Below are 16,404 nucleotides of genomic sequence, written 5' to 3'. Positions count from 1 at the left end.
TCCATGTGCGGATTTAGCCCCGTCAATGAGCAGAATCTGTGTGCGGAATTCCAAAGCGGAAAATGTGTTTTTGTGTCGAGAAGTGACACGTCACTTTTTGACCCGGAACTCATGGCAACGAGTCGGAATTTCACGTGCAGATTTTGCCCACTAACTAAATCCGCACACTGATCCACGGATTTATAAAGGCGGTTTCAAGTAAAAACTCCGCCGTCAATTCTGCTGTGTGAACGTATGCTCATCCTGTGGAAAATCCGCGACGTGCGAATGCATCCTAAAGCCAGTTTCACATGGCCAATCGCCATATTGCCCCAAGAAGATCACAACAATATCACAGTTTTGCTCCCGTGATTTTTTGGTGTCACCAATGCTTTTTCTTGAGAATAACCTTGCATTGCTGCTACCCGCGATAAAATTGCGCAATTTTTTATAGCAAAAGTCAATAGGACTTTCTAATGTTTCATTGCATCGCATGAAAATCACAAGTTCGTGCTTTGCCATGCGATAAACAGGGGAGATTAAAAAAAAGAACATCGTGGAAAGATAGGGCATGGCACAATTTTTTCTCGCAATATCGACTCAATGAAAGCAGCGCTAATGTGAATGAAAGCTTTGAAAAGCATGGGGTTCATAAACATGGATTTTCACCGGAAAATTGCGCAATTTCCATAATGCTCAGTGCACACTTGCAAATAGAATTGCAAATAGCTGACATTTTTGCATCAACATACAATTCTGCGCGGCCTCCATATTTGTCCGTTTTTTACTTCTGTATTTCACAGCCACCATAAAAAAAACAACAAACACGCCTACTTTTTTCTGCATTTCTTAAAAATAAACAAAAAAAAAAACACGACAGCACACTCAGATGTTCTGTCCATTTTTTTCCCCTACCCCTATAGACTTGTGTGCCTAAAACTAGACCAGTCATCTAGGGCGATCTGTCTCCAGCAACCCTCCAAATGACCACTAGGGACCCAGTGTGGATATAGCCTCTATGGGTAAGGTGAACGAGGTGGCTCCGCCCCCATTGTGACCTTTGTAGTAAGTAGAATGTTTCTTTTTGTTACATTTTCGATACATTGTAGAATCATCTTAAATTAAAGGGCCAGCGCTTCCTGTGAAGAGAGTTGGCTGTGATAGAAGTTCTCCCTTGGAGGATCACAGTTGGGAACATCTCACCTACTTATCACTCTGCTCCTCCTCATGCAGAGAACATCGAACTAACTCCATCCAAAACTGGGGTGTGAATTGTCAGATCATGTAAATGGAATCCACAGCTCCATTAATTAGGCGGTAATTGACGTTGGTTTCCATGGTGACACGCAGCATCTGCCAGAGCTTCTCCCCTCGTCAATGCTTAAATGTATATCTTGCTGCCACCATATTAAGTCCCAAAGAGAGGGGGAGGGGTGATGGCTGACAGGAGAGACGGCGTGTTTGCAGGGTGCGAGAAGAGCGACGTTAACAAGCGGTGGACTTTGTCACATGCAATCTGCTAGATGGCTGCAAAAACAATCCAAGAAGAAAAATTCAAATAGCTAAACACAACTAATGTAACAAGTGGTTTTTCAAAAATCACCAAAAATTGCCACTTTTACCAACTCCTGCAGTTTCGAAATGATTCCCCTTCTTCTTGACGAGCATCTTTAGTATTAGTAGAGTACCTTTTGCTGCTGTCACCCGCTGCAGACATGATGCATCACCAGACAGCAGCTTCTGACAGCGTTTCTGAGGAGTCTTAGCCCGTTCCTCATGGTAAATGGCCTCCAGCTCACTAATATTCTTGGCTTTGTGTGCTGCAATGGTCTTCTTCACATCCCTCCAAAGATTTTTTATGGGGTTCAAGTCAGGCGACTGTGAGGAACACTCCACAGTCTTCCAGGTCTTCTCCATACACCAAGCCTTGGTGGACTTTGAGGTACACTTGTGATCCTTGTCCTGTTGGAAGGTCCAATGACACCCAAGCTTCAGCTTCCTCACAGAAGACATGACGTTCTCTCCTAGGATTTCCTGATTGGATCCATCTTGCTCTCCACACGCTGCAGGTTTCCATCGCTAGGTGAGGCAGAGCAGTCCCAGAGCCTCACTAAGCCGCCACCATGCTTCACTATAGGCAGGGGGTTCTTCCCAGCATTTGCTTCATTCTTCCTTCTCCAGACACACCGCTGATCCAGAGGACCAAAAAGTTCCAGTTTTGTTTCATAGCTCCACAGAACTGAATCCCCAAACCTCCGTGGCTGATATATATATGGCTCTGAGCATATTGTAGTGACTGTTCTTGTGCTTTTAGGTCAGTAGAGGTGAACATCTTGGAGTTCAGGCATGAGGTCCTTCAGGGTTTAGTATCTTCCTTAGGGGTCATTAAGACGAGCGTGGTTTACACGCTGCTAAGCAACTTGTAAACCACGCTCATGACATGCAGGGAATTCTGCATGTGAACTGGTTGCCCCTAGCTCCACGAAGCAGCCCATTCACAAGTCTGTGGTGTGGGCAGCCATGTTCCACGGCTCCCATAGGAACCTATAGTAAGCACGCTGGACAGCGGCGCACCACAGAGCTGACAGCTGAGTTGGCACTCGCTGTCCGTCCTTTTTTAAAAGCACAGATTCTGTGCTTCTTAAAAAGGGTCCATGTGAGCGCTTTCATAGCAACCTATTGGTTGCTATAAAGGCGTGGTTTTACATCCTGCTGCAGCAGCGTGTAAAACTTGCCCATCTGAATGAGGCCTTACTGTGGAAATGGAAAACTTAGTTCCTGCTGCTACCAAATCTTGCTGTAGGTCTTTTGCAGTCACTTTGGGGTTTTTGAGCACCTACCTCCTCTGGTGGCAGCCAGTTATAGCTTCCCCTTTCTCCCATGTCCAGGTAGTGCACCCGGGGTTCCTGTCACTTTGAACTTGTGAACTGCTTCCAGCTGTATCTCTAGGAACATTTAGCACTGTTGTATCTTGTTGTATCCCTTTCCTTGTTTGCACAAGGCAGTGATCTCTTAACTTTTTGGACCCCTCTTTTGACTTTGGTTTCTTTTTACGTGGGGAGAGTGGGAGGGGTGCAGAGGGACATCAGTACATGCAGTCTGAGGAGAATCCAACATTCCTCTATGCGTATACATATTTTACAACATGAACTAACCACAAATTCATAACACTTTTTGTGCGAACAACACGTAAACACTAGAGATGAGCGAACGCGTTCGTCCGAGCTTGATATTCGTGCGAATATTAGGGTGTTCGGGATGTTCGTTATTCGTAACGAACACCATGCGGTGTTCTGGTTACTTTCACTTCCTTCCCTGAGACGTTAGCGCGCTTTTCTGGCCAATTGAAAGACAGGGAAGGCATTACAACTTCCCCCTGCAACGTTTAAGCCCTATACCACCCCCCTGCTGTGAGTGGCTGGCGAGATCAGGTGTTCGCCTAATATAAAAGTCGGCCCCTCCCGCGGCTCGCCTCAGATGCGGTGTGAGTTAGATGAGGGACAGTGCTGTTTATACCGGAGCTGCTGTAGGGAAAGAATTGGTAGTTAGTGTAGGCTTCAAGACCCCCCAAAGGTCCTTATTAGGGCCACTGATAGCTGTGTGTTGGCTGCTGTTAGCAGTGGCATTTTTTTTTTTCTCAAAATCGGCTCTGCAGAGCGTTGCACCTGGCATTAGGGACAGAAGTGCTGCATAGGCAGGGAGAGTGTTAGGAGTGAGTGTAGCCTTCAAGAACCTCAACGGTCCTTTCTAGGGCCATATTTATCCGTGTGCAGTACTGTCCAGGCTGCTGTTAGCTGTGCTGCATTTTTTTTGGGCTTCTCAAAATCGCCTCTGCAGAGCATTCCACCCTCCATTGATACTGCAGGGAAAGAATTGTATAGGCAGGGCCACAACACAGTTATTATTCATAGAATATACGCAGTGCTGCCTTTTGGTGGAAAAACAAGTGGAAACAAATCTATTTGTCCAGCCTCTGTCCGTCCTAACGCCTGTGGACACGTGTGAGCTGCGTGAAAAACATTGCTAAATCATACGCACCCAGCTATGCTTTACTGCTGGCTTCGCCATTTGCTTTCCTTAATTGGGAAAAAAAATACCTGCTCTGCCAGAGTTATAATAACTCTGCTACCCTCACGTTCTGTGACACATAAGCAGGGACACAGCACAGTTATTAAACTTAGATTATTCATTCACTAGAGGCAGTGGGGCCTTTCGTTTTCCCAAAAGGGCAAAAATTATATTTGGCCTGCAGTCTTGCGCCAATTTATTTCCTGCCTGTTAAATCAAATCACTGGTAATACAGCATGCTGAGGGGTAGGGGTAGGCCTAGAGGACGTGGACGCGGCCGAGGACGCGGAGGGCCAAGTCAGGGTGTGGGCACAGGCCGAGCTCCTGATCCCGGTGTGTCGCAGCCGACTGCTGCGCGATTAGGAGAGAGGCACGTTTCTGGCGTCCCCACATTCATCGCCCAATTAATGGGTCCACGCGGGAGACGGTTATTAGAAAATGAGCAGTGTGAGCAGGTCCTGTCCTGGATGGCAGAAAGTGCTTCGAGCAACCTATCGTCAACACGCAGTTCTGCGCCGTCCACTGCTGCAAATCCGAATCCTCTGTCTGCTGCTCCTCCTTCCACCCAGCCTCCTCACTCCACTACAATGACACCTGCTCAGGAGCGGGAACACTCCCAGGAACTGTTCTCGGGCCCCTGCTCAGATTGGGCAGCAGCGGTTCCTCTCCCACCAGAGGAGTTTATAGTCACTGATGCCCAACCATTCGAAAGTTCCCGGGGTCCGGGGGATGAGGCTGGGGACTTCCGCCAACTGTCTCAACAACTTTCTGTGGGTGAGGAGGACGATGACGATCATACACAGTTGTCTTGCAGTGAGGTAGTAGTAAGGGCAGTAAGTCCGAGGGAGCAGCGCACAGAGGATTCGGAGGAAGAGCAGCAGGACGATGAGGTGACTGACCCCACCTGGTGTGCAACGCTTACTCAGGAGGACAGGTCTTCAGAGGGGGAGTCAAGGGCATCAGCAGGGCAGGTTGCAAGAGGCAGTGCGGTGGCCAGGGCCAGGGGTAGAGGCAGGGCCAGACCGAATAATCCACCAAGTGTTTCCCAAAGCGCCCCCTCGCGCCATGCCACCCTGCAGAGGCCGAGGTGCTCTAAGGTCTGGCAGTTTTTCACAGAGACGCCTGACGACCGACGAACAGTGGTGTGCAACCTTTGTTGCGCAAAGCTCAGCCGGGGAGCCAACACCAACAGCCTCACCACCACCACCATGCGCAGGCATATGATGACCAAGCACCCCACAAGGTGGGACGAAGGCCGTTCACCGCCTCCGGTTTGCACCCCTGCCTCTTCCCCTGTGCCCCAACCTGCCACTGAGATGCAACCCCCCTCTCAGGACACAGGCACGACCATCTCATGGCCTGCACCCACACCCTCACCTCCGCTGTCCTCGGCCCCATCCACCAATGTCTCGCACCGCACAGTCCAGCCGTCGCTAGCGCAACTGTTGGAGCGCAAGCGCAAGTACGCCGCCACGCACCCGCACGCTCAAACGTTAACCGTCCGCATCGCAAAATTCATCAGCCTTGAGATGCTGCCGTATAGGGTTGTGGAAACGGAGTCCTTCAAAAGTATCATGGAGGCGGCGGCCCCGCGCTACTCAGTTCCCAGTCGCCACTACTTTTCCCGATGTGCCGTCCCAGCCCTGCACGACCACGTCTCCCGCAACATTGTACGCGCCCTCACCAACGCGGTTACTGCCACGGTCCACTTAACTACGGACACGTGGACAAGCACAGGCGGGCAGGGCCACTACATCTCCCTGACGGCACATTGGGTGAATTTAGTGGAGGCTGGGACAGAGTCAGAGCCTGGGACCGCTCACGTCCTACCCACCCCCAGAATTGCGGGCCCCAGCTCGGTGCTGGTATCTGCGGAGGTGTATGCTTCCTCCACTAAAGCACCCTCCTCCTCCTCCTCCTCCTCCTCTGTCTCGCAATCAAGATGTGTTAGCAGCAGCATGTCGCCAGCAGTCGGTGTCGCGCGGTGTGGCAGCACAGCGGTGGGCAAGCGTCAGCAGGCCGTGCTGAAACTACTCAGCTTAGGAGATAGGAGGCACACGGCCCACGAACTGCTGCAGGGTCTGACACAGCAGACCGACCGCTGGCTTGCGCCGCTGAGCCTCCAACCGGGCATGGTCGTGTGTGACAAAGGCTGTAACCTGGTGGCGGCTCTGCAGCTCGGCAGCCTCACGCACGTGCCATGCCTGGCCCACGTCTTTAATTTGGTGGTTCAGCGCTTTCTGAAAAGCTACCCACGCTTGTCAGACCTGCTCGTAAAGGCGCGCCGGCTCTGCGCACATTTCCGCAAGTCCCACACGGACGCTGCCACCCTGCGCACCCTGCAACATCACTTTAAGCTGCCAGTGCACCGACTGCTGTGCGACGTGCCCACACGGTGGAACTCTACGCTCCACATGTTGGCCAGGCTCTATGAACAACGTAGAGCTATAGTCGAATACCAACTCCAACATGGGCGGCGCAGTGGGAGTCAGCCTCCTCAATTCCTTTCAGAAGAGTGGGCCTGGTTGGCAGACATCTGCCATGTCCTTGGTAATTTTGAGGAGTCTACCCAGGTGGTGAGCGGCGATGCTACAATCATTAGCGTCACCATTCCTCTGCTATGCATCTTGAGAAATTCCCTGCAAACCATAAAGGCAGCTGCTTTGCGCTCGGAAACGGGGGCGGGGGAAGACAGTATGCCGCTGGATAGTCAGGGCACCCTCCTGTCTATTTCTCAGCGCGTACAGGAGGAGGAGGAGGAGCATGAGGAGGATGAGGAGGAGGGGGAAGAGACAGCTTGGGCCGCTGCTGACGGTACACCGGCTGATTGCCTGTCATCCTTTCAGCGTGTATGGCCTGAGGAGGAGGAGGAGGAGGAGGAGGATCCTGAAAGTGATCTTCCTAGTGAGGACAGCCATGTGTTGCGTACAGGTACCCTGGCACACATGGCTGACTTCATGTTAGGATGCCTTTCTCGTGACCCTCGCGTTGCACGCATTCTGGCCACGACGGATTACTGGGTGTACACACTGCTCGATCCACGGTATAAGGAGAACCTGCCCACTCTGATTCCCGAAGAGGAAAGGGGTTCGAGAGTGTTGCTATACCACAGGACCCTTGCGGACAAGCTGATGGTAAAATTCCCAGCCGACAGCGCTAGTGGCAGAAGGCGCAGTTCCGAGGGCCATGTTGCAGGGGATGTGCGTAGATCGAGCAGCATGTACATCCCAGGCAGTGCAACAGTCTTTAAGGGCCTGGCCAGCTTTATGGCTCCCCACCAAGACTGTGTCACCGCTCCCCAGTCACGGCTGAGTCGGCGGGAGCACTGCAAAAGGATGGTGAGGGAGTACGTAGCGGATCGCACGACCATCCTTGGTGACGCCTCTGCCCCCTACAACTACTGGGTGTCGAAGCTGGACACGTGGCCTGAACTAGCCCTGTATGCCCTTGAGGTGCTTGCTTGTCCTGCGGCTAGCGTCTTGTCGGAAAGGGTGTTTAGTGCGGCTGGGGGAATCATCACAGATAAGCGTAGCCGCTTGTCAACCGACAGTGCCGACAGGCTAACACTCATCAAGATGAACAAAGGCTGGATTTCCCCAGACTTCTGTTCTCCACCAGCGGACAGCAGCGATACCTAAGCAATACGTAGGCTGCACCCGCGGATGGAAGCTACGTTCTCTCTCACCATCCAAAACGGGGACATTTCTGCTTCATCAATCTGTGTCTAATATTCCTCCTCCTCCTCCTCCTGCTCCTCCTCCTGAAACCTCACGTAATCACGCTGAACGGGCAATTTTTCTTAGGGCCACAAGGCTCACTCAAATAATTTTTCAGAACAATTTTTATAAGTTTCAATTAGCTTAAAAGCGTTGGAACTTTAACTTGAACCAATTTTTCGTTACACTGGGCTGCCTCCAGGCCTAGTTACCACTTAAGCCACATTAACCAAAGCGATTCACCTGCCATCTTGGTTGGGCATGGCCAATTTTTACTGAGGTACATTAGTACTGTTGGTACACCAATTTTTTGGGGCCCTCACCTACAGTGTAATCATAGCAATTTGTATGTTCTTCGCCTGCACTCATGGTACAGAAGTATGTGTGGGGTTGGCCTACACTTTAGCTACATAAATGTCACTTGTGCCTTGGCTATACTGCAGCTACTGAAATGGAACTAAGACTGCGCTCCCACTATACTGCTGCTTCGGAATTGTTACTGGGGCCTGTCTTGAGTGCTACTATTGCTTACATGGAACGAAGACTGCGCTCCCGCTATACTGCTGCTTCAGAATTGTTACTGGGGCCTGTCTTGAGTGCTACTATTGCTTACATGGAACGAAGACTGCGCTCCCGCTATACTGCTGCTTCAGAATTGTTACTGGGGCCTGTCTTGAGTGCTACTATTGCTTACATGGAACGAAGACTGCGCTCCCGCTATACTGCTGCTTCAGAATTGTTACTGGGGCCTGTCTTGAGTGCTACTATTGCTTACATGGAACGAAGACTGCGCTCCCGCTATACTGCTGCTTCAGAATTGTTACTGGGGCCTGTCTTGAGTGCTACTATTGCTTACATGGAACGGACACGTGGAGAGGACACGTAGTGCCTCAAAAACATCCCCCTCCTCCTCCAACAGGGAAAACATTGTTGGCAAATGCCTTTGCATTGGTTCGTCTGGTGGCAGTCCAAGAATTTCACCTTTACCGACACTACAAGAGAGCCCCCCCACCATCCCCCCGCCACGGCCCACTTAATCCTGGCCACATTCCGAAAACCAACAAAATACAACCGTGGTACTAGGTCCGCAGTCACCACCACATTACCACCAACGCGGTTACTGTTAAGGTGCATATAACCACGGACACGTGGAGAGGACACGTAGTGCCTCAAAAACATCCCCCTCCTCCTCCAACAGGGAAAACATTGTTGGCAAATGCCTTTGCATTGGTTCGTCTGGTGGCAGTCCAAGAATTTCACCTTTACCGACACTACAAGAGAGCCCCCCCACCATCCCCCCGCCACGGCCCACTTAATCCTGGCCACATTCCGAAAACCAACAAAATACAACCGTGCTACTAGGTCCGCAGTCACCACCACATTACCACCAACGCGGTTACTGTTAAGGTGCATATTACCAGTCTGACTGGGGCATGCAGACACCTTGACAGAATGAATAGTGTGTGGCACATAGGTTCCCCATTGCTATGCCCACGTGTGCAGCTCCTGATGGCGGTGGCACAGGATTATATTTCTCATTGCTTCTGTACAGCATTGTGGGCTATCGCCCCGCCCCTATTAAAGAGGGTCGCTACCTAGCCGTGCCAACCCTGTGCAGTGTGTGCCTGCGGTCCCTCGTCGTGGCAGACGCACTTCTAAATAGACATGAGGGTGGTGTGGCATGAGGGCAGCTGAAGGCTGCGCAGGGACAGTTTGGTGTGCGCTGTGGGGGGGAGGGGGGGGCGGTTGGGCAGCATGTAAGCCAGGAGAAGTGGCAGTGGAGTGTCATGCAGGCGGTGATTGTGCTTTGTTGGAGGTAGTGTGGTGCTTAGCAAAGGTATGCCATGCTAATGAGGGCTTTTCAGAAGTAAAAGTTGTTGGGGGGGGGGGGGGCCCACTCTTGCCGCTATTGTGGCTTAATAGTGGGACCTGTGAACTTGAGATGCAGCCCAACATGTAGCCCCTCGCCTGCCCTATCCGTCACTGTGTCATTCCCATCACTTTCCTGAATTGCCCAGATTTTCACACATGAAAACCTTAGCGAGCATCGGCGAAATACAAAAATGTTCTGGTCGCCCATTGACTTCAATGGGGTTCGTTGTTCGAAACGAACCCTCGAGCATCACGGGAAGTTCGTTCCGAATAACGAACACCCGAACATTTTGGTGTTCGCTCATCTCTAGTAAACACCTGTACCAAATTATTCGGGCGAAGCAGGGTGTATCAGCTAGTCTCCTACATACAACGTATCAGACGTCTCCCAGCACTTTCACTGCATTTTGTTGAGTTTCTCCTCTATAATCATCTCCGAGCAACGATAAAAAGGTAGAAAAGTGCCGGCGCTCTCCAGACGTCTTCATCAGTGAATAATTATCGCATTTCCCGTTGCACTATGCAGCAGTGACACTGGAGGAGTGAAGGCGCATTTTATTGATCAGGTTCAAGTGTCAACCTCTGAAACGCGTGGAAGACATAAAAGCTTCTACCCCTTCCAGACCCTGCATGCTGAGAGCAGACCCCCACAGACTAGGTGGCGCCCCCCTCAGTCTCAGCATTAGGATCAAGATTAATCAGCTTCGAATCTTTCATATTTGAAGCCAAAATTAAAAACTGTGACTGAGTCGAGTTAATTAATCTGGAAATCACTTCTCTCCATCCCCCTCTTCCACGGCGCACGCGTTCCGTTTATTATGTGGAGAGGCACCGCCGAGAAGCGTCCGGATAATCTCAGGGTCTCAATATAAACAGAGAGAATTATCCAGTGGAGCAAAATTACTTCTGAAACCGACACAATTTACATCTCGCACTAATCCCATTGTGCGCGACGATCCGGAGACGGCAGAGAGGCTGATTTAAAGGGATTGTTCTGAAATAAAGCTTAATCACTGAAAAAGGAAGTTTGGCAACTTTCTACTAAAACTTTCAATTCTTCACCATTTTCAAATTCACAGCTTGCTGTCATAGAATGGAAACTTCCTTATGTTATTTGAATAAGAATCTGTACGTAACAAACACAGGCTACCCTCGAGCCCTGTGCCTGGGGTTTGTGCCCATAACACCCAGGAATATTACCCCCTTAAATAGCCTAGACCACCAAGGAGGTTAACCTCTGAAATACCCTAGACCCACAGGGATATTAACCCATGAAATACTTTAGACTGCCAGGGATATTAACCACGGAAATATGGTAGACCACATGGGTAGACTATAGGCTGCTAAGAATATTAATCTGTCAAACACCCTAGAGCAGAGGTCCCCAACTCCAGTCCTCAGGGACTGCCAACAGGTCATGTTTTCAGGATTTCCTCAGTATAGCACAGGTGATGTAATTATTGTCGGTGCCTCAGACATTGCCACAGGTGTTCTTACTATAGGATATCCTGAAAACATGACCTGTTGGTGGTCCCTGAGGACTGGAGTTGGGGACCTGTGCCCTAGAGCACCAGGGATATTGACCCCTGAAATACTTTAAAACACTAGGATTATTAACCCCTATAGTACCCTGGACCACCAGAGATATTAACTGCTAAAATATTCTCAACCACCAAGCGTGTTAACCTCTGAAAAACCATAGACTGCTAAGATTATTAACTCCTGAAAAACTATAGGCTATCAGGAATATTAATCCCTGAAACACTCTAGAGCACCAGGGATGTTAACCTCTCAAATACTATAGGCTAGTAAAAATATAGCCCATGAAATACCCTAGACCACAGATATATTATGTTGAAAAAAGTATTGGTCCTCGCCAATCCTGCGCTGTCAGGTGGAAAGGGATATGCAGACCGATTGTGGACATATAGTATAGGACATTGCGGCTTTTGAACCTTCCAGAGTCCACTGTTGGCCATGTTATTGGGAGATGGAGACCATCCGGTGTGTGCGGTGCCGCCAAATCCAGGGAGACCTCGGAAACTGATAGAACGTGGCCAACGAAGCCTTGTAGGAGCTGTAAAGACACCACACACATCATCTACTATCGTCAGGAGGTCTCACAGGCCATTGGAACATTTATTAGTACCAGAACCATCCCTAGGGAACAGCATGTGAAGGTTTACCATAAACGAGCGACTGCACACAACATCACAGCAGTGAATGCACAGTGGCGCCTGCAATGGTGCTTGGATTGTCATTCTTGGTCTGTAAGTAAGAGTAAGCAAGTGTTGTGGCACTTGGGTGGCAGTTGCCTAGAGAGCAGTTTCTATGTAACTGCATAGTCCAAAAAATGACATTTGGTGGGGGTTCTGTTATGGTGTGTGTGTTGGGGTTGGTGGGAAGGACTAGGGTCATAGGTTTTAGTCCACCCTCAACACCAATAGGTACAGAGACATTTTAGGCAAAGTGGCATACCTGCCCTTTTGCAATACTTTGCTACAGCTCTGTGTCTCTACCAACATGACCGAGTACCATGTCATACAGAATGCAGGGTTGAGGCTTGGTTTGAGGAGCAGAATGTCTACAGACTTCATTGGCTGGCCCAAAGTCCAGATCTCAATCCCATCTTTAGGATAAACTAGAACACTGTACCCGCGCCCGCCCAACACACCCATCATCCCCACATCACTGTCTGAATGGAGGCAAATCCCTCCACACATCTTTGGGAACTTGGTGGAAAGTGGCTGCAGAGGGTGACTTCAGTCATTGAGGCCAAAGGCGGCCAACACCGGACTGAACACCGGACTGAAAAATGTAAATAAAATTGAATTTCATTACTTTCTAGTGTGTCCCAATGTTTCTGTTAACATAGTGCTTTTTAACCCATGAAACGTTTCAGACCGTCACCACTGAAATGCCCTAAACCACTTGGGATATTAACTTCTGAAATTCTAAAGGCCACTGAGAATATTAACCCCTCAAATACCCTAGACCATCAGGGATATTAACTCCTAAAATTCCCTAAACTACAAACTAGTATAATACTATTCTAGACCACCAAAGCTATCGACCTTAGAAAAACTATGCAAGAATATAAACTTATGGAATACCATAAACTGACAGGAAAATGAACTACTGAAATATTGTAGACCACCAGAGATATTTATCTTTGAAATTTCCCAGACCACCAGGGATATTGACCCATAAAGTACTTTAGACCACTAGAATTACAAACCTCTGAAACACCCTGGATCACCAAGGACATAATATTCTGAAATACCCTTGACCATCATAGATATTGACCCCTGAAATACCCAACATCACTATGGATATTAATCCCTGAGATTCCTTGCACCACCAAGGATGTTTACCTTTTAATACCCTAGACCACCGAGGATATCAACTCCTAAAATTCCCTAGAGCACCATGGATATTGACCCCTGAAATACCCTAGAGCACAGGAATAGTGACCCTTAAAATACTTTAAACCATTAGGATTATGAAACCATGAAATACCCTGAACCACCAGGGATGTTAACCCCAGAAATATCATCAACTACCAGGGATATTGACCCCCAAATACCTTACCACACCAGGGATATTATTCCCTGAAACACCCTGCATCACTAGGAATATTATTATTAACCCCTGAAATACCCTAGATCACTAAGGATATTCACCTCTCAGATACAGAACCATAGGTAACCAGGGGTAGCAACTTTTGAAATACCACACATTGACCTTTTAGATAAAGGCCACCAGGGATATTAACTCTTCAAAGAGAATGCAAGTAACCTCTAGAGTTATGTGTGGATGCATGTATCACAAGTTGAGAAGTCAGGCCGTAGACCACCAGGGCTATTAGCCTCTAAAATACTCTAGGCCACCAGAGATATAGGGGGTTGATTCATGTGTCTCATATTTTTTGGGCAACAAAGAGAGATGCCAATTTTGTCTCACAGTGTCCCCGTCATAATGCCAGCCACTGGCGTAACCACAGGGGATGTGGTTGCAGGAGCCTTAGGGGGCCCATGAGGTCTCTCTTCTCCAGGGAGCCCAGTGCTATGAATAAAGCATTATAATTAGGGGCCCTGTTACAGGTTTTGCATTGGGGCCCAGGAGCTTCAAGTTAGGCCTATGCGTTAAGGGGTTAAGAGAAGTTGGGGCCCAAGATAAACTTTTGCACCTGGGCCCATGAGCCTGTAGCTACACCCCTGGTGCCAGCCATAATGCCCCGATGATATTGACAATCACCGAACCAATAATGCTTCAGGACGGCAGAAAATAGCTCACACTGCTACAACAACAATGACAAGCCCCTCAGTGTTGGCCATGGTGCCCCCCAAATTTCTCCTTCTGTGTGTTTAGTTACACTTGGCCCCCAGCTTTTATAGTACAGTACACAGGAGAAGGAAGGACAATGCCGACTACCGAGGTGATCGAAAACAAAGACAGGTAGGGCCAGCCTGACCATGACCCCCAGCATAGGTTTAATCTGTGATATATATATATATATATACACGCCTCTATACTCTCAGCAACATGCTAATCCCAACCTCCGATCTGCACCATATAAGACACAGATATGACTTTGCACCCCAAGACCTACAGCCTTTCGCTGCGCGCATCCATCAAACTCTAGCCAATTTTCGGAACATCATCTACATGGAGCAGCCGGTAATTGGATTTTGCATTTTGCTTATATCGGGACACAGCAGTATATTCATGTTACATAAACAAAAGATACAGGAAGAAAATGAGACGCCGCGGAGAGCGGAACCTGCGGCATCTGGAAGATATTTCAAGGAGCTCGAGAGTTTAATGTCTCTTTTTCTTTATTACAAGCTCAAGAACCGCAAAAGGAAATGGATCATTATTCCAGTCTCCTTTATCATTAGCGCAGATCTGTGAGGGAAGGTTCTTCGCAGTCTATTAGCTTCCTCAGGAGAGAGACGGCGGCGGCGGTAGGAAGAGCCGCCTTAACTGCGCCATAGTTATTCTCTCCGATAGCAGAACGCCTCACGTGAGCCCTGACACATTCATTTTCATTATTTATGCACGGTGACAGTCGGTGGCTTTTATATACCGTCCTATTTGCCTCCAATGACAAAACCGAGAATCATATTATGTGTGAATGATCGAATGCGAAGTGAGCGGCGAGCGGCTCCATGCTCATTGTCATCGCAGATAATACAAAGTTTCCTATTTCGCACTTCTTTCATTTGGGACTTCTATTTTATTGCTGTTCTCACTGGATCTGACATTGACCCCAATGGAGAACATCCGAGAACATTGCAAAGAAGGAAAGCTGGAGCTGTGTGACCGGGGAGCATATAAGGAGCGATCATAGCCCACATGGTGAACCAAGGCATGCCTTCCCCTGCCCACCCAACAACCAAAAGCCATCGATGCCCATGCACCACCATAGATTCCCTTGCCTGTATCACTTGCTTCTCCATGTACGTAAAAGGAAATACTCTTAACGCCTCTCTTAATCCCTGAAGGGATCGCTGACTTCTTGCAATGACTTAAGGCCATGGACTGACTGACTACTGACAGCCAGTCTCCTGCTCGAACTGCCAGGAATGGAGAAACCTCAGATCCTGGCAGTGTAACCCCTTACATACAATACTCAATAGCAAGTGTAGTGGCCCAGAGTTAACGGGGCCCCTCTATAAGTCGGCGTGCATTTGTCTTGTGCCTATGTGCTGTCAGTGTCTTCTATGTTGCACAAATCTGACGTGTGTTGCATATCTGCAACACTGAATGGGTTAAATGTCTGGTATGTGAGATGTCTGGGAAATGTATCTTGTTGTGTGTCATGTGATCATGCTTTGTATATATGTTTCTGTAAGGTGTCTGCAAGAGAGTTCTGATCTGTTCTTGGCTTGCAAGAGAGGAGAGTTCTGTTCTGCGAGTGAGCCACTCAGACACCATCTGCTCTGTGTGGTCTGGAATGGAAGAGGCTAAAAGGTATCACCAGCCTGCCCTGGGCCTGCTGCACCTAGGAGATACCAGTGTTACCCATACCATGCAGCGTTGAGTGCCCGTTTTTCAAATGTGAGTGTTGACCGGCAGAGAGCTGGAGAGAGAAGCAGAGTGGCCGGGAGCAGAACCCCAAAGATAACTAGGACTGTGGACTCATCTGTCATCCTGTTAATCTTCCCTGTCACGCCAACTTTGTGTTCTGCACCATTTTTCTGCTGGCGAGTGTATACAACTGTCGGACTGTAAATAGTTTTGCCGATCGTTCCTGGCTTTGCTTTTGAAACGTTTCTCTGTGTGTGGACTACTTATTTGAACCTTCTGGAATTCACCGCAGAGTAAGGAACAATGGCGTCACGAGTGACAGGACTTTATGGTAAACCACGTATTGGGTTACCCGGTGATACTCCCCCAGCAGTAACTTGTACGGGTCCCATACCACCCCAAGGGGCGGAGCTGGTAGAGCTCTGTGACAAGGCCCAAATCTACCTCGCTATCTCCTCGGCTGTGGGCCCGCTCCTTGGATGCCGCAAAACGCGACAAAGCAAAGCCATTAATTTCAATGGTTTTGTTTTTATTGGCATGTTTCTTGCGCGATATTACTACACGGGAGAAAAAATAGGCCTCGCCTTATCTTACTTGCATGTAGTTTCTATAGCAATAGCGCAAAGTTTAAAAAAAAAGACTAATCTAGTCTTTAAACTAGTTCATGCACAAATACGCTCTGTAGCGGTGAGTGTATTAAATGCGCATGCGCTCATCTGTCAAAGTCCTTAGTACA

Source organism: Eleutherodactylus coqui, chromosome 3 (genome assembly GCF_035609145.1).
Source record: "Eleutherodactylus coqui strain aEleCoq1 chromosome 3, aEleCoq1.hap1, whole genome shotgun sequence".
In the NCBI taxonomy this organism is placed as follows: Eukaryota; Metazoa; Chordata; class Amphibia; order Anura; family Eleutherodactylidae; genus Eleutherodactylus; species Eleutherodactylus coqui.
The sequence above is the reverse complement of the archived record's forward strand: the minus strand, read 5'-3'. Positions refer to the sequence as shown.